The 20,431-nt window shown below is 38.2% G+C and overlaps 1 long non-coding RNA gene across 1 annotated transcript; it reads right to left on the minus strand.

Annotated features, from left to right (window-relative positions):
• Nucleotides 1–243: 243 nt before the first annotated feature.
• LOC130465763 (uncharacterized) lies at nucleotides 244–1,354 on the minus strand. Its single transcript, XR_008925780.1, has 2 exons — nucleotides 1,022–1,354; nucleotides 244–442 (listed from the first exon to the last, which is right to left on the minus strand). It is a non-coding gene; the product is annotated as an uncharacterized lncRNA (long non-coding RNA).
• Between the last annotated feature and the right edge of the window lie 19,077 nt (nucleotides 1,355–20,431).

Raw genomic sequence — 20,431 nt, forward strand, 5'->3', positions numbered from 1 at the left:
GAAAAATAAGGACCTGTTGTGGGGGGCTTTACAGAAGCCCGCCTCAACAGCCTCCTCTGTTGAGGCTCACTTCTTAAATGCCCCCCTCAACAGACCTGTATTAGGGCCCTATTGAGACGTTGCATAACCTTTGCCCGCCTCAATAGATGGCTAGAAAATTGCATTTTTGTATGATTTACTTTTTATTTCTTATGATTTGGGTCTTGATTAGTGCGAACAAAATATTTTTGGGAGGCAAAAAACTAGAAATACTAAACACGTCTCGTTATTATTATTCAAATAAGGAGTACAAGAGATATGAGTTTGTATACTATTACATTATACAAAATACTATCTTACAAAGTGAAATAAATCAAAGTAATGTAAGCAAATCTAAACTAAACAAATTGACGACATATGCTTTCCTGTCTTCCAACTAATTAATCTACCATCCATTACACACCTGCAAAAAAAAAAAGCAAGACATCATCTAGTGAACAATAACAATAAAACGCAAAGGAAGATCCTCACAATAAGAAATATATACACGATGATTAAAAAAAATATAAAACAATCGGCATCAAAAAAACAATTACAAACCAGAAAGAAATATTATTATTTCATTTTTCCAAAAATTATCTGAAAAATTAACAAAAACAAAACAACAATTTGCATATAAACTAAACTATAGATCTGAAAGTTAATTCTTTTAAAAATATTGAGATTCTAACTTTTATTAACATTAAAATAACTTTTTGTTAGAAGAAAAAAAGACAATATAATGAAACCTTTTTAGATCTAAGAATGTCCGATGGTGAGGTTTTTCGGGACCGAGATCCTAAAACCAGTGTTCTTTCGTCGACATATGCTGCATGTTCAATTTATTCAATTTTTTGGGGGAAATTGGGTGTTCTTCTTCTTGATTTAATTCGATCTTCAGTCAATAAGGTTCGTCAAATCATCATCAACTCGTGAACAAATTAAGAAAAAAGGGTAAATAACAACATTCAATAAAAAATTAATGTAAAAAGGAAATTTGTACCTTGTTAGTATCAAGATCTCGAGATAATATAGATGACGATTCGAAGCTTCCATTTCTCCATATTTTATGAACCGCAAATACCGAAGGGGAGGAGACAACGGCAGGGTGGAGGAAGTACCATTGGTGGCTGATTTTCTTCATGAAAGAATGGAATCGCAAGAGAGAAAAAAAGGAGATGAAGATGAGAAAAAGTCTGGGAAATAAGGAGATAACATTAAAAACGGCTAAGGGAATAAAGGGTATAAAGGAATTTAGGATATCAATCCATGGCTTATTTTCTTCAAGAAAGAATGAAACCAGAACATAAAGAAAGGAGAAATGAGAAAAGAGAAAAGATCAATGAGATAAGGAGAGAGCAGAAAAGCGGCTAAGAGAATTGAAGGGTAATGAGGAATTGGGGACGGGAAATAAAGAAACCCTAATCCGCATTGAGTTTATGTGGGCTTTTTGTTGAGGTGGGCTGTTGGGGCGAACAATGCAATGCCCCCCTCAACAGCCTTCAATTTTGAAGCGTACAAGATAAGGCCCGCCTCAACCGAGTCTCTTGAAGCGAACATTTAAGAAGCCCGCCAAAACATCTCATTAAAGTCCTTGACCCGCGTTGACTTAGTGGTTATTGTGGCAAACTTTTGATTGCCCGCCTCAACAGGGGGGCTTCAATAGGTGTTTTTTCTACTAGTGGTGGGAAATTAAAATAATAATTTCTATGTTCTAAGATATAGTTGGAGAGTCTTCAACATATCTGTGAACTGCTTGGATAAGTAGATCCAAACAAAGCATCACTAGCAACCTATATAGTTGAAGTAAAAGTAACTATTGCCTAAGAAGCAATAAAATAGAGTTGTTTATATGAGTTCTTCATTGAACTTGGGAAGATCACATGTCTGTTGACTTAATGGTTATTCATTGCAAAATGTGAGAACCACTAATGTAGCAAGAAAGACTAGATCACAAAATAAACATACTCAAAAGTTCTTATCATCATATCTCGAAGAACATTCGATGAAAAGGATGTTAAGATTAGCAAAGCATGATAACTAAACCTATGCAACAAGTGAGAAGCAACACTCACGTTGTAGCACTGAAAATCAAGCATAGCTTTGAATTCCATGAACTGTTTTAAAGATGGGTTTGAGGCCCATGGTTGTAAAACAATGGGGTTGAACATTTATCATATATGAAATGTATTTTCATATTCCATTTAATCTTGGTTTAGTATTAAATGATGAGTCCCTTCAAATTTGACGATATATTCAAGATAGACTGTCAGGACCAGTCCTGTGACTAAGAAATGTCTATCAAGTGAACTTGAATGTCAAAGGTTGAAAATGGTCCCTAGTCGGAGTTTTCTATAAAATTGGACGAATAGAAAACGTTAGACGACTAGAATGCAAGATGACTAGTAGTTCTGTTTCTTGAACTATGTGGACATGGCAATGTCATAATCATTTGCATAGATACTTACTTTGGGAAGACTAGTATCGGACAAGACCTATGAAACTTTACTGTAAGAGATGAAAATCTGTCATAAGTAAATTTTATTAAAATTATTAGACACTAAATCCTCAATACCTGAGTGATTTGAGATTACTTGTTTGAGAACTTGGTTGCTTTGACGTTGACCAACCGTCGCACCGTAAAAGGAGGCTATAAAGGCAACGCTCAGGTAATCACCTATCAAACGAAGTCTAATCTCAAGATCGCAAGATTGGGATTGTCCTCCCATAAATCAGGATGAGATGCTTAAAAGTTGTACAAGGCCACTCGGAGAGCTAGAAACTGTGAAATGCATGGCCGTGCTCGGATGAATCATAGGCTATGATTATCTGTTTATTTGATCAGTTGAACTCTGACACCGAGGAACACCTCTGGACATAATAAGGATGACAACTCTTACCTTATGTTCAAGAGCAAGCATCGAGCGACAAAGGAATTAGGAAATGCACACTTGTCCCTAAGGACAAGTGGGAGACTGAAGGAAATAATGCCCTTGGTCCAAGTATGCATTCAATGTTAAGTCAAATAAATGCGGTTCAGTATTAATTAACAAGTTAATAATTCAGTGAGATCAAGTGAGCTGAATGCCTAGCTAGAGGCCGCTTCAGTTCAAGTGGAATTAATGATATTAATCCACAGCTTACTCTTGACTGAACCCGTAGGGTCACACAAATAGTACGTAAACGGATCAAGTATTTAATGGCATTAAATACTCCATCTATGGATATTCGGAATCGACGGATCTTGGTTTCAGTGGGAGCTGAGATCGTCACAGGCAAGAAAAGAATACTCCGGAAACGATGATATTGCCGGAAACGGAAATATGGATCGTATCGGAAATATAAATATTATCCAAGTCGTAGATGTTGCCGGAAACGGAAACATGGTACGTATCGGAAAATATTATCGGAAATAGAAATATTGCCGGAATCGGAAATATTGCCGGAAACGGAAATATTGTCTGAATCGGAAATATTATCGGAATCGGAAAATAATTCCGGAAACGGAAATATTAAATATTTGTTCGAAACGGAAATTAATTCCGGAATCGGAAATGTTAAATATTGTTCGTATCGAAAATGAATTCCGGAATCGGAAAATTAATCGGAAGCGCGTCGTACGAATTAGCATCAGACGAGCTTGCTAGACGAAGGCCCAACACGAAGCCAGGCCCACGTCCAGCAAGGGAAACGCGCGGCACAACACGCCAGCCCAAGGCTGCGCCAGGCCCACCGCAAGGCAGGCCCAGCGCGCGCCCAAGGCTGCGGCAGTCGTGGGCTGCATTGCTCAGGCTGTGCGCGCGCGCGCATGGCGCCCCTCGTGGGCTGCTGTGCGTGCGTGTGTGTTTGTGTTCACATACGAAACCTAAAACGTACAGGATTCGTTTAATGATTAAATTCCTAATCCTAAAAGATAAATTAATTAAATAAGAGTTTCACTAGGATTCTAATTTAATTAATTCGTATCCTAGTAGGATTCCAATTCTCTTTCCATACCCCTATAAATATGTGGCCTGGGTTCACAATTTATAAAGAGTTTTCAAGTATTCAAAGTGAGTTTTTGAGAGAAAAATTCAGTCACATACCTTGCCTAAAAGTGCCGAAATTATTAGTACCTTAAGGGCGATTCTAGTTGGTCAATCTTAAGGCGGATCCGGACGTGCTGTGGACTATCTACGGAGGGACGACACTTGGAGTCCTAAAGACTTGTTCTTGTTCGGTTCGGGCGCAGCTAGGGAAGGCATGCAACAAAGAGTATGCATCTAAACTATGCCATATGATTATGTGTAAATAATATGTATTCCTGGCTAAATGGTTTTTCCGCATGATTTATGAATTGTCATATGTATCATAACCCAACAATTTGGATACGTCCTTGAGACGTCCCCATACTACTCATTGGCCTAGGATGATATAAACTCATGACACTAGCTTGAGGCTGCAAATTGTGAGTCCTAGCAAATATAATCCTCATGCTTACCTATACAAATTATCCTATCTCATTCAACCCATCCTATCAAACCGTCTCGAGTCACGAATAAAAAAGGAAACAAATGAAAAGTACAAAAAAGAGGGGAATAAATAATAAAAAAGCAAACTTTGCAAAGCGCCTCTAAAGTTAGTCTAAAAAGAAAAAGAAGCATTTAGCGCACCAAAAAAAAATAAAAGATCCGCCCAGAAGCCATTATCAGCGCTCAGAGCTGGGCGCCGAAATCTTTAGCGCCCCAGCCTGGGCGCTGATTCTCTCTGCTTGCTAAAATTTTGTCCAGTAGTGCTCGTATTTTATCCGCACATGCACGGAAAAATAACGAACACTTGGAGGGGTACAGCACGTATTCAGATATACGTACCACCAAAAAATACATGTACTCAAAAAAATATAAAACAAAATTTTGGCTTACGGCAAAGCAGCAGATTAAAATAATAATTAACTTCACTTATTCTACCGTTTCAAATAATATGTTTCCACTCAAACGTACTATTTATTTAAGGCGGATACGTAGGCAATCCATGATTCGGTCCAGCCAATTTGCAAAAATGTTAGAGCCTATAGAATAACAAGAATAAGAAATAGAGTCCCTTATTGAAATTTAATTACTTGCAACCCAAGTCAAAAGAAAAATTTAAGTCAAAAGAAGAATCCAAGTCATCAAGATGCCAAAACGAGCATACATCGAAAAATAATAAGGGCACGTACCCTTGCCAGAAGGAGCACTCACACTCCTAGGCACTTAGCCAAGACTCAAAAGATCGCTTTGCCTCAATTGAATGGGGGCTAGCGCAAGCGTCCATGACCTCTAAAGTACTCGGCTTGACCCTCGCTAAAGCGAACTAACTCACTTAAAGACCTTCTTTCACCACTAGACATAGTCGTTCCCTTAAAGACCTTCTTTCACCACTAGACACAGTCATAATCGCCAACAAGTAATAAAGGCAGTAAGCTTGCAATAAAGAGGATTGTTCTACGGCGTCGCCCCATCGTTCCTTCGAACTCAGGGCACCCGTTCATGGTAATTCAAATGCTTGCGAATCCCCTTTGAAAAAAATCAGACATTGTCGATAGGACTTGGCACTTAACCAAGGCTCACCCTACTCAGACATATGACACGGGCATCTAAAATCGAAATCTGAAAAGCATCATTAATGGGAAGACATAAAAGCAACTGGGGGCTAAAAATTGAAATGAAAGAGCTAGGGAAAGAACTAAGTATACCTTGACCTTTTGTGCAGACATACACCAAGTAAATCTAAGTCAATTTGAAAACGGTTTATATTCCCGCAATTCTGGAAAAGATGGCCCTAAAAGCCTAAAAGCATATGCCAAACGGGCACAAGTAATATCTTGACGCTTGTACCATGGCTTCCAGTAAATCCTTAGACATCATTCCAAAAATCGTAACAGTATCCTGTACGAACCTTTCTATAAGTCAACTTACCTAGGACAACTCGGGTTGTGCACAGTAGGCCTCGGATTTTAAATAATTTTCAAATGGTTTTCAAAGACTTCTTCGAACATAATAAAGTGTCGTTGGTTTAAGCTTAGTATGCGTCTATCTCAACGTTGCACGTGAGTCAAAAAGATTTTTAAATATGATTATGGGTAAAGAAAGGCACCTAGCTTTTTGGTCAAGGCACACTTCAACATGTGACTACCTTGACCATGGCAATGTCGCACAATACGACATTTACAAGAGAAGTAGCGGATCACTACTCGAACGTACCTCGCACTAAACGAGTCTGGTTCAAACTATTCATGATCCATGTCACCATGACTGCACAAAAACGTATGCAAGGCGTTATAGCACCAAGCCAATCCCGTAGCTACAGTTGGAGGCTTGAGAAAAACACTCTAAAAATGCTTGAAATGATGATTTCATCGCAAATTCTCGACGCTAATGCTATACATATGTCATAGGGGCACAATCCTAAGCTTTAATCGTGTAAAACGAACCCTAGAATGGCTACAACCCCTCCCAAATTCTAAAGCACTACTTGGAATATATAAAGTCACCCCACTAACAAGGGTAACTGAAAATCGCGAGTCACCAAAACTCCGATCAAACCACTGCACATAACGCTCGCCCTATAAAGCGCCCGTTACACAGTCTACATCGTTCCAAAGCAAAAGCGAAAGAAAAAAAAAACCAAAAAAAACTGTCAAAATTCTGCCCAGAAATCATTTTCAACGCCCAGAGCTGGGCGCCGATATCTTTAACACCCCAGCCTGGGCGCTGAATCTTTCTGCTAGCCATGTTTTACCCAGATATAAAAATAAGAAAGAAACGCCTATGAATCCTCACATCGAACGAAGTAATAAGCCGTGCAAACCCACGCAGAAGGTGCTACACTTGTTCGAGCACCTGAACGAGGCGTGATGAAGTACTCCAATGCAAAAAATAATAATGATATCCCAACACCTGGAGAAATGTTCTAATACATGCGGTTAGGCCACACATGCCTACGTCGCACCATAAGTTCAACTATCCCACGGTACAAGTCTAAAAAAAGAGAGTAAGGCATATTGCACTAATGCGGGCACGACCAAAGAGCATGTGTAAAAGAGGCAAAGACTACTTATCGCCCAAATTCAAAATGCAAGCCACACGACTTCTACATTAAGGATTAAAGGTAGCAAAACATTACCTACCACGGAAGGGATAGCTCGCACCCACACGAGCAGGAACCCCAAGGCATCTTTTTCGAAAGAACCTACAAAAATCGTACGCCAAAAGGAAGCATCCCAACATGCATACTTGGGGGCTCCAAGCTACGAAACGACCATAGCAAAATAAAAAACTCGAAGCAAATGTTTGAACGATCAAGAAGGGCACGATGCTTGAGCCCACTTCATGAATGGGCCTGAACCCTATCAAGCTTCTAAGCAAACTATTCAAAATCAGTCATTGCTCAAAAAAATGGTTCAAGCAAACTGATTAATGGACCGCACACAACGGCCATTCTATTAACGCTCGTTCGCACATACATATCATCATTCTAAGTATCGAACATTCACGAACGCGTTCAAAAGGAAAAATATACAACAACAAGAGCGGTCAAAGTCTTACGCCTCAAGGTATGTTCCTCGGGCCATATAGACTCGCCCAACTATCGCAATAACTGTACGCCTTAAGAGCAACAGTTCCTTAAAATAATCGCCCCAAAGCGACAAGCACCGTAGTCCACCAATCGGCTACGGCTTCTCAAGAAAATCATCACGTTCTAAAAACAAAGAAAAAACAAAAGAAAAGAGAATACATAGAACTTCCAAGTGAAATAAACGAATGAGCAAGAGGCCAACTGTGTCATCAAAAGACCAGCCCAAACAACACTTTCAACGCCCCACCTGGGCGTGAATTATTTCAACGCCCAGGCCTGGGCGCCGAAAATGAACCCAGGCTCAAAAAAGGGCCCTAACTTCTAGTGGGCCCTGCCGTATCCACTCGACTCGAAAATTGCCGATTTCATTACTGAAAGTCGCACCTCACGGCTTTGTTGAGAGTAGCACACCACTACAAAGATCGCTCGCACTTACGAGCACGATCCCAAACACGGTCAAAGAAATTACAAAATGCGTAGGAACCTCCTTGACAAGAAATGACCGTCAAGCACAAATGCTTGGTGGCTCGAAAGAAAAAAATATATCTTAAAAAAAAGTATGCAAAGTTAAAACAATATATTCCCAGACTATGCTGTACAAAGTTCTGTGTTTGGATAATCTCAAAAGAAAAAGAACCGGTTTACGACCTCAAGACAAAGGTCGCCGTTGATACTTATACATGGTCCCCCAATCAAGGACCCAGGTAGTGGCAAAATTGAGCCGTAAGGACTAGCTCAAAACCATGAAGGAAGATGACCACAAGACAATGGTCCGTCTAAGCACGTTGCCAACCCACATTCAGGTAAATCCGAGCATCCCTCGAAAGAATTCGCTCCTACAAGAATGAACAAAAAGAAATTTTCAAAAAAATCACAAGAACAAATGAAATAGGGACTTGCCCACCTCAATCAGGCAAGATCGCGCCACGAACCACGTGAGTTCCAAATCAAGAAAAATCAAATTCAGGGACGCCACCCTCAGCGGACAGGGCTCACCCACCTTCAGCGGGCGGGGTCTGCGTCACTAGCCGGCTAGCCGCGCAGATCCTCAGTTTTCGAAAAATAGAATCTTCAAAAAACAAAATGAAACAGGCTCGCCATCTTCAGCCGGCGGGGTCTACGTCACAAACCACGTAGGTCCTTATTTTCAAAAAGCACAAACAAATTTCAAAATAGATTCGTCCACTTCTATCGGACGGGGTGTCCACCCTTAGCGGACAGGTTCGCCATCTTTAGCAGGCGGGGTCTACGTCATAAACCGCGTAGGTCCTTATTTTCAAATTTAAAAAACAGATTCGTCCACTTCTATCGGACGGGGTGTCCGCCTTTAGCGGACAGGCTCGCCATCTTTAGCCGGCGGGGTCTGCGTCACTAACCGCGCAGGTCCTTAGTTGCTGCAGCAATAACTTTTTCTGGTTTTCTGTTTTTCCAAAAAAGCGATGTGAGTAGCTTTCCCTTTTTCAAAAATTAAAGGATTGGTTTTCCGTTTTTCCTAAAAACGATGTGAGTAGCTTTTGGTTTTCCGTTTTTTCCAAAAAAGAACGATGTGAGTAGCTTTTGGTTTTCCGTTTTTCCAAAAAAGCGATGTGAGTAGTTTCCCTTTTTCCAAAATTTAAAAGATTGGTTTTCCGTTTTTTCCAAAAAAGAACGATGTGCTGGATTTTCCTTCGTTTTACGTCCCATAAAAACAATGGGGTTTCCTCGTTTAGCTAACCCTGAAAATGAGAATTTTAAAAACATTTTTACCTCGTGATTGGGCTTGGCCAGGCCCAATTACACTTTATAGCTTTGATTTCGAAAACATATGTAGCTACTCCCAATGACAAAGTGAGGGAGTTTCTACGCACCTTTAGATCCTTCCAATGACAAAGTGAGGAAGTTTCTATACTATCCGTTGACAAATCCCAATGACACGTGAGGGATATGTCGACACTTCAAGTGATGACCCTTAAGTCAAATGTTATCACTCGGGGGCTCGTGAGACCCTCGCAAAAACAGGTCACCATGGCTTGTGTGACGCACTCCGTCTAATACTTTGACCATCGTCTTACTCCAAGACTCAGTCAAAGTGGGGGCTAACTGTAGACACCTACTTTTGTCCCCATTCCCGAAAGGGAAAGGTTCAATGATGAAAACATAAATCTCCACTTGACAACGCATCTCCTATAAAATAACGAATCTCAATTCCCCTTTTCATTTCACCCGAAACCTGCTATTTATAGAAACCTGCCATTTATGGAAACCTGCTAAAAATAGTAACTGTCGTAATGGGTAGTTGCTAAAAGTGGCAAGTCATAAAAGATAGAAACCTGTCAGAATTAGGTGTTGCACTCCAACATAAATCCTAAATGAGATAGAGATTATGAGAGAATCCTATTCCTAATATGATTCGAAAATAAGAGTCACGTATTAATTAAAATCCTAACGAGCCTAGAGTTCGTTACGGGCCCAGATGCATTCCATCATAAAATTAATACGCACTAAAAGACTCAATTAAGTCTCAAACACTTCGGATTCTAAGAGTCCGAATCTGACAAAGAAACGGCCCAAACATCAATTTCAACGCCCAGCCCTAGGCGCTGAAATTGCCTGGATCCTATTTTCAACGCCCAGAGCTGGGCGCCGAAATCTTTAACGCCCAGCCCTGGGCGCTGAAAATACCTGGTACGTGTTTTTTCCTAATTCCTCGTGGATTAGAGTTCTACAATTCTATCTTTCCACGAACTCTTTTCTATAAATAGGGCCCTAAGTTCGACGTGAAAGGGACACACAACACACAATTATTATTCTGAGTATTGACTCTGAACCCCTAAGCCTAAGCCTCACGCTGCAAAACCGATCACGCGTTCTGTCGCAATCGATCCATAAATCGAACATAACGTATCCCGTCCCATAATTTGAGATTCGTTAAATAAAAGGAGAAATAGCAAAGTCAAAGTGGTTAGTTTTCTGAGAACCGTGACGCACCTCTCAAGGGTGCGTCATAATGTGTCCCTTTTCCATGGTTTAATTGCTTTCCTCGCCCTTTTATGAACTGTTAAACTAACTAAATCTGATTGTTCGATCACGCTTAATAAATATGATATTTTTGGGAAGTTGGATTATCATGCTAGGTCCCTTAAAACAATCTAAATCAGATAATCGCGCTCGATCTAGTACTATATGTTGCATATTGTTAAAATCAACTCAGATTAGTTTAATAGTTAACGCATGTCCCTTCAATTATTAATGCTGAGCTAGTAAGGATATCCTGCCTCTGGGGTTATCGAAGAGCGAGTACTCCTCTCGGTAGTTATAGACCCCCGAACCCTCAATCTCTACCCTGCGGGTGTACGTTGAGCGATCCCCACCACCAGGGATCACAAGGGAACCTACGGCCGTCGTGGTCAAACATAATTGCACTCCCTTTATGTCACGATAACCGGGTTTTGTCAGTTTTTCTCATTGTCGTTAAAAACTGAATGGCGACTCCTATATTACTAGTCAATTGGGTGTAAACTCACAGGAAATCCAATTACACTTGATTTGACAAAAAGAAGCGTCACACCCACGAGGGACGAGGTCACGCATTAGCCTCGTGCTTTTTTGACCCCCTCCACAACCCCTTCACTTAGCGAAAAGTTGCATATGCGCCTCCTCGCTTCTGACTACAGATTACCGACAGCTGCTAACCACTGCAATCTTGTAAGCTTACGATTGCAGTGTGCTTGTTTTATCTTAAAAGCTTACAATAGATGTAGATTCACCAGCACATATACACCGTAAAACTATCCTTATGCTGATTGCTCAAACAGAACAGTTACTTTCTTGAATGAGACTATTTTGAATGAGTATTCTCATGTTGTTAGGTTATGATACATATGACAATTCATAAATCATGCGGAAAAACCATAAAGCCAGGAAAACATATTATTTACACATAATCATTTAGCATAGTTTAGATGCATACTCTTTGTTGCGTGCCTTCCCTAGCTGCGCCCGAACCGAACAAGAACAAGTCCTTAGGACTCCAAGTGTCGTCCCTCCGTAGATAGTCCACAGCACGTCCGGATCCGCCTTAAGATTGACCAACTAGAATCGCCCTTAAGGTGCTACTTATTTTCGGCTAAATGGGCAAGAGTTATGGCTGATTTTTGTGCTTAAAAATCCTAGCTTTGAATACTTGAAAACTTATGTATAAATTTATGACCCTAGGCATATATTTATAGAACCTTGGAAAGGATTTCGAATCCTGTTAGAATACTAATTAATTAATTAGAATACTATTAGAACTCTAAATAATTAATTTAATCTTTTAGGATTAGGATTTAATCTATGCACGAATTGCGATAGCTTTAGGATTCGTATAGCACGTACACACGCACCGCACGAGCATCCCACACCCATGCGCAAGCCTTGCGGCCCACGCTGTGCGCACGGCGCACAGGCCCACTGCCCGCAGCCCATATGTGCGCGCGCGCCAGCCTTGGCTGGGACTGGCCTTGCGCTGGGCCTGGTCGAGGCATTGGCGTGTTGTTGGATGCGTGTGGCTGGCTGGGCGATGGCCTGGCTTCGTGCCGGGCCTTCGTCCGGCAGGCCTCGTCCGAGGCTTATTCGTACGATACGCTTCCGATTAAATTCCCGGTTCCGGAATTCATTTCCGATACGAACAATATTTAACATTTCCGATTCCGGAATCAATTTCCGTTTCGAACAAATATTTAATATTTCCGTTTCCGGAATTATTTTCCGATTCCGATAATATTTCCGATTCTGATAATATTTCCGTTTCCGGCAATATTTCCGATTCCGACAATATTTCCATTTCCGATAATATTTTCCGATACGTACCATGTTTCCGTTTCAGGCAACATCTACAACTTGGATAATATTTATATTTTCGATACGATCCATATTTCCGTTTCCGGCAATATCATCGTTTCCGGAGTATTCATTTCTTCCCTGTGACGATCTCAGCTCCCACTGAAACCAAGATCTGTCGATTCCGAATATCCATAGATGGAGTATTTAATGCCATTAAATACTTGATCCGTTTACGTACTATTTGTGTGACCCTACGGGTTCAGTCAAGAGTAAGCTGTGGATTAATATCATTAATTCCACTTGAACTGAAACGGCCTCTAGCTAGGCATTCAGCTCAATTGATCTCACTGAATTATTAACTTGTTAATTAATACTGAACTGCATTTATTAGACTTAACATAGAATGCATACTTGGACCAAGGGCATTATTTCCTTCAGTCTCCCACTTGTCCTTAGGGACAAATGTGCATTTCCTAATTCCTTTGTCGCTCGATGCTTGCTCTTGAACATAAGGTAAGAGTTGTCATCCTTATTATGTCCAGAGGTGTTCCTCGGTTTCAGAGTTCAACTGATCAAATAAACAGATAATCATAGCCTATGATTCATCTGAGCACGACCATGCATTTCACAGTTTCTAGCTCTCCGAGTGGCCTTGTACAACTTTTAAGCATCTCATCCCGATTTATGGGAGGACAATCCCAATCTTGCGATCTTGAGATTAGACTTCGTTTGATAGGTGATTACCTGAGCGTTGCCTTTATAGCCTCCTTTTACGGTGCGACGGTTGGTCAACGTCAAAGCAACCAGTTCTCAAACAAGTAATCTCAAATCACTCAGGTATTGAGGATTTAGTGTCTAATAATTTTTATGAAATTTACTTATGACAGATTTTCATCTCTTACAGTAAAGTTTCATAGGTCTTGTCCGATACTAGTCTTCACAAAGTAAGTATCTATGCAAATGATTATGACATTGCCATGTCCACATAGTTCAAGAAACAGAACTACTAGTCATCTTGCATTCTAATCGTCTAACGTTTTCTATGCGTCCAATTTTATAGAAAACTCCGACTAGGGACCATTTTCAACCTTTGACATTCAAGTTCACTTGATAGACATTTCTTAGTCACAGGACTGGTCCTGACAGTCTATCTTGAATATATCGTCAAATTGAAGGGACTCATCATTTAATACTAAACCAAGATTAAATGGAATATGAAAATTCATTTCATATATGATAAATGTTCAACCCCAATGTTTTACCACCATGGGCCTCAAACCCATCTTCTAAAACAGTTCATGGAATTCAAAGCTATGCTTGATTTCCAGTGCTACAATGTGAGTGTTGTTTCTCACTTGTTGCATAGGTTTAGTTATCATGCTTTGCCAATCTTAATATCCTTTTCATCGAATGTTCTTCGAGATAGATGATAAGATCTTTTGAGTATGTTTATTTTGTGATCTAGTCTTTTCTTGCTTCGATAGTGGTTCTACGCATTTGGCAATGAAGAACCATCAAGTTAGCAGACATGTGATCCACCCAAGTTTAATGAAGAACTCATTAATATAAACAAATTTGTTTTATTGCTTCTTAGGCAATAAGTACTTTTACTTCAACTGTTTAGGTTGCTAGTGATGCTTTGTTTGGATTTGCTTATCCAAGCAGTTCACAGATATGTGGAAGACTTTCCAGCTGTATCTTAGAACATAGAAATTAATATTTTAATTTCCCACGCAACAACTCATGGTCTCCAATCCATGTTGCCATTTTGAAACACGATGCTCTTTAGCTCGTCCTTGTCAATGGTTAACTCCAAAGGGTCTTTGCTTGATCCTTTGCTAGTGTTTATGCGTGTGGCATCAATATTTAGCATATCTTTATTTCCTTGAATCAAGAACTATTCCTATGTACCTTTTCAAGTACCATAAGTATTCTTGATCTCAATCTAGTTGATCTTCACTTAGATCAATAGAGATTGGTATATGTTCGTCATGCCTAAAGTCATACGATACGTTTTTGGCGATCCTCATATTATATCATACATGATAAATTCTTTTGCAGAATAATTCCCAATTGAATTCTATTCATGTAACTTTAGCTTATCTAGTTTCAGTAGATACTAAATTCAGCTAAATTCTTTGAGATATAATATAGGTTAAGAATCTCATTTAGACTCTTTGATGTTTAACTTAGTAAATGCTTATACATAGTTCAAACATCCTTTACTTAGATTTATTCACATGGGTCGAATATCTACAATGGAGACTTTCGTGTTTGATTTAGTAAATGCCATTACTTAATCCAAAACAATATCATAAGATCTTTGTAAATAGATCTTAATACCCAGTATGTACTAAGTTTCGCCATGGTCCATCATTGATGAATAATCTCAAATCTAAGTCATTAGCATTTGAGTGTTATTTTACAATAGAGAGATATGTGTATGATACACATAGGACCAATTAAGTTTTTATGTACTCCCACTAAAATTCTTATATATCTATAAGAATCATGTATATTTTATGAAACTAAAATACTTATTAGCTTTATTAAAATATAATTCCAATTCCCAATTGCTTGCTTAAATCTGTACTTAGATTTTATAAGCCAGCTTTCTCTTTCAAGCATTTATTTGGATCCACAAATCCTATGACATACCATGTACATAGTTTATTCCAACATTTGATTGAGGAATACGTTTTGTCATCCAATTGCTATATGTACCAATATGCAATCATTGCTTGAATTATAGACTTGAGCATTATGATTATGCATGAGGTTTCAACACAATTCACACCATGAATTTGCTTGTAACCTTTAGCAACTAATCTCGCTTTGTGTGTGAACACAATTTCATGTTTGATGGTTTTTATCCTTAAAACAAACTTGCAACCAATAGGTGTGAACCTATTCTTGCAAATCAACAAAATTTCAATTTTGTCATCAAAACATTGAGTATGTTTTATGGCCTCTAACCATTTTAGGGAATCTAGGTTTTGTCATAGCTTTCTTGCAAGTCACAAACTCATTAATCTACATGATAATAGTTTGACTGCAAGTTGTAGGTTTCTTCACTATCTAATAGAAGAATCTCATAGTTTCATTGACCAGAACTCTATGTTTCTTTACTATCTAATAGAAGAATCTCATAGTTCCAGTGACTTGAACTCTATGCCTACTTGGGTATAGAACATCAAACAATAGTATATCAACAGGCACTTTGAGAGTCCTTTGAATATTCTATTCTCTTCGAAGCACTTGTAAAGTCTTCTAAGAGATGTCTATTCTTTAAAGCCACTTCTAAAGTCCTTAAAGAATAAGTTCGGTTTTTCTGAAGCACTTCGAAAAGCCTCCGGAATGTCCGTTTATGTTTGTTGTTCGCCTCGAAGACTTTCGAGGTCTATTTTCTCCCACTTGTCATTTTGGAAACAAATCTCCAAAAAGACTTTATTTCGAGCAAACAAACATTATGTTCTCAAAAATTCGTGGTAGAAACAATACCCTTGTGTTTCATTTGAATAAATCATAATGAAACATATATCTATACTTGAGCCTTAGTTTGTCGAATGACAAACACTAAGCTCCCACTGAGTTTTGCAACTCTCTAGATATATTTTATGAAAAGTTATTCTGAAATTACTTTTCAATAGCTTTGACGAATTTGGTTTAGTTTGGTGGTAGTTGAGCATTTTGTTTTAGAAATTATAGGAAAAGTCTTTATGATCCATCATTGATCGAATCAAGTACTAATTGACTTCGATTATTCCAACTAAGATATGCCATATCTTATGGACCTAGATTGTGAAATTACAACACACAATCATTGATGATCATATTTGGTCTCAAGTAATCATCAACATGATCTAACCTAGATCTTTATGATTTCTTGCCAAGTGGATTTTATACTTCTGAATCTTTGAACTAGCCAAACAGATTCAACTTATATCACATTTGAGTAAATAAACCTATATTCACTCAAATCCATGTGAAATAATAAAGTCATAAAATATTTCTTTAGCTTTGAACTCTATTGTCTAGGCGTTCTAACAATAGTTCATATCTTTTGTTACTTTCAACAAGTAAGACTAGTTGTCTTAAAATGATCTAGAAATCAATCAACTTTCAAAAGTCTATCAAAATAGAGCTTATGAATGTTAACTTGTTGATATGGTCTAAGCAACAATGCCAAAGATTAGTGGAACTCAAATCAAGGGGTTGATTTGAACCTAGTAAAGTTCTTTAAAGAGTTGTTTGTTATAATCAAGCATATTGACTCAACCTGTAATTGACCATTTCATTCAAATAAACAAACAAACATTGTTTTTGTTTTTCTTGAATGTGAGTCTTTCTGTGTTTGAAAACAGAAATTTAGTTATGTTGATTATGGAACAAAATAGCCATTAAGTTCCAGCCTTAAAACAAACTAGATGACCCTACAATTAATGTAGCATTGCCATGCTTCATTTCCCACTTGTAGGTCATTAGTGTATCCTAGCTTCCATTGTTTGAGTTATTACCGAAGTAAGAACCTCAAGCGGTATATGATACCAAGGAAGTTTGATTGCTAGGTCACTTCTCTTTAAACATAAACTTATAGGTAGAAACGGAATCATAAATTCCTTTCATTTGTTCCTCGTTTTCCTATTTCTTGTACCCTTTCTTATAGTCTTAAGAATTCTTTAGTGTTGACTTTTATACTTTGTTAGACATGTCAAATGTCACCCCAACAAGGTTCTTACCATTTAATTTATGTTGAATATTAAGTTCTCTAAGCATCGATCTATTCGAATGTCTAGGGACCAGACTCATTCGAGAATTAAATGGAAAAAGATATTAGGTTGTTAACCATTGGTAAAGCTGAGTGTTTAAACTCAATGCTTTATGATCTCAAAACTACATTGTATTTTGAATTCACAAGCACCAATCGGTTTGCCATTCGACTTTGATACTCGAAAACAACCATAAAAGTCGCTAAAAGAAACGTACATTTTAAATCGCTCATTTTCTCTCATTTCCGTGAATCGTTCTTGAATTCACTACCAATCGAGGAAATTTACTGTTACCTTTCTAGAAGGATTTTATTGCAGTGCAAGATATTTAATTATAAACAATAATTAAAACATATATTGAAGCATGCAAAGTCTAAACATTTATCATGAATAATAACTTGAAAATGAAAGCAATCATGCAATTTAAACAAGTCATTAGCATTTTATTCGAATTATGTGTTCCGGCAGGTGTGAATAAAATGATTCCAAGACCCTAAAACCATTGAAGAATTAAGCACAGTTTGTCGACTCAATTCTAAAACATTTTAGGTAAGCAAAAGCCTTTTGCTAATAGTCTAGAAACTATTCTTGGTTGATAGGTACGTCTAAGAACTTATTAGGTAAACCTATCGATTTTGCCACGACATAAAAGGACTCCTTACTTATATCGTTGAGTTTCACCAAAACTAACATGTACTCACAATTATTTGTGTACCTTGCCCCTTTAGGACCAATAAGTAACACCTCGCTGAGCGAAAACTATTACTAGATTGATGTAAAGGATATCCAAGCAAGTGTATATTTTGGCATGGCACCTTATAACTCAATTTTTAAGTTTGGAACTTAAGGCTCTTACTATGCTGGTTAGATTTTAAGTGAACTAAAATCCTTAATCATGCAACATAATCAAGCCACAATCTCATGCATAATTAAGACATATTTAAAGCAATAAATAACTTAAAGCATGCATAAGATAAATGTGATCTAGTATGGCCCGACTTCATCTTGAAGCTTTCACTTCAAAGTCCGTCTTGAAAATCTCCGTGGGAGGCACCATTTTCTTCAAATAGGATAAGCTATAATTAAAACTAATTACAACTATTTGATGGTACGCATACCATATTTGAATTGAAAAACAACTTTGGTACTTTAGACCAATTACATTCAAATTAATGGTACGCAGACCATATTTTCTATCCTATTTGGGCCATACTAGTCACTTCATAACCTGCAAAACAGTACATATACAATATATACCATTCACCCATTCATTATCATGAATGGCCCACATAGCTGGTTAGTAAAACAAATTATGCATCACATAAACATTTGCAGCAATTAATCAAGGGCACCAATAATCTACAAATTATTTAGTCCTTATTAATTCTAATCAAGTTGTTTTAACCTTAAAGATTTGTAGACCTAATCAAGAGTTTATGACTAAAAGGGGCTCCCACTTAAACCAATAAATTCATATGCTTTACTAATTTTAAACATAAAAATGTATTTCTAGTCTAACCGGAAACATACAAATTTAATTAAAATTTAAAGCTCATATAAATTTATAATTGAATCCAAAAGTTTAATTTAATTTCAGTCGTATTTAAATTAATTCATGATTTTAATTTTAGTAAAATAATTAGAATAAATAAAATTTATTATAATTACAATATTCAAAATTAAAATCCAAGAAAATAATTTAAATTATCAATTTTAAAATTAATTAAAATTACGTAAACTGAAAATTTCAAATTAAAATTTCAAGACGATCTAATCGCAACGCAACAATCCCACGCAACGCACGCCCACGGGCCACACGCACACAGCCATCGCTGGCCATGTGCGCACAGCCCATGCGCTGCTTCGCATTGCTGCTGCTCACCATCGCAAGGCATCACGCGAGCTGGTGCTCGCTGCGCGCGCCAGTGCTCGACGCACGAGCATGCTGCTGCAGCCCATCGCTGGGCGCAGCACTCGTCGCACGTCGCAACACGCACTCGCACGCCATCGCCGGGCGCAGCGCTCGTCGCATGCACAACAAGCACTCGCACGCCATTGCTGGGCGCAGCGCTCGTCGCACGCACAATAGCACTCGCTGCGCGCGAGCGATCGATGCTTGGCGCAGCACTCGTGGCACGCGAGCTTACGCTCGCTGCGCGCGAGGCTCCGCACGCTTGCGCGAGGCAGTGCGCGCTGTGGCGCAGCTTGCTTGCTGCCCACACGCGACTGCTCGTGCCTTGCTCTCGCCCTCGCCCATTCGCCCATTGCACACAGCCCATGACACAAGGCAGGGCTGCTGCCTTGTGCTTCGTGCACCATGGCCTTGCTCATTGCATTCGTATCGCATGGGCGACGAGCTCCCTTGCTCGTCGTTACATGCCCGCACTATACAACACCCCTTAAGGGTTACACGTAGCGTCCATTGCTTTGTGCGTGCAAGTTATATGAGCGAATCGCATAAAATTTTTAAATTTATATTCAAAATTAATGACAAATTAATAAATAATATTAATTTCATAATTTTAGGGCGAAAAATCGAAAATTTATTATTCAATTGATTTCCGATTAACATGGATTCAAGTCTAGGTCATAAAAATTTAAAATTTAATATAAATTTACAATTTTTATGGTGGTTTTTAATCATAGGTATCTAATTAAATTATAACTAATTATGAAAATCAAATTAATTCTAAATTATTCCAATTTTCAACAAATTAATCATAATTACAAATTAGATTGCATAATTAACAAGGTTAGGCATTCAAACTTGTTAAACATATACAGTAGGTCAATCAAAAATTCAAGATTTATCAACAAGAATCGCAAATATTTAATTTAACATCTTAAATTTACGAAATTTTGAATTCGAAAAACCAAAACCTTCGAAAAGTCATAGTTAGGCTTCGAATTTGAGAATTCTGGGTTCGGCCGAAAAATACTAATTTTGTCAAAATTTTAGAATGCCTTTTACATACGGAATTGACACAAAAATCACTCAATTTGGATGAGTAACGAAGAAACTGCATAAAAACTGCGTACGTATAATTAAATAAACGCAATTTGCAATTAATTAACAATTACGAAAATTAATCACCCCTTTTAATTCTTGCAAATTTGTAATATTTAACCATGTTCATGCAATTTAGATTATGAAAATAATAAGAGGCTCGTGATACCACTGTTAGGTTATGATACATATGACAATTCATAAATCATGCGGAAAAACCATAAAGCCAGGAAAACAT

This window comes from Spinacia oleracea, chromosome 1 (genome assembly GCF_020520425.1).
Source record: "Spinacia oleracea cultivar Varoflay chromosome 1, BTI_SOV_V1, whole genome shotgun sequence".
Taxonomy (NCBI): domain Eukaryota; kingdom Viridiplantae; phylum Streptophyta; class Magnoliopsida; order Caryophyllales; family Amaranthaceae; genus Spinacia; species Spinacia oleracea.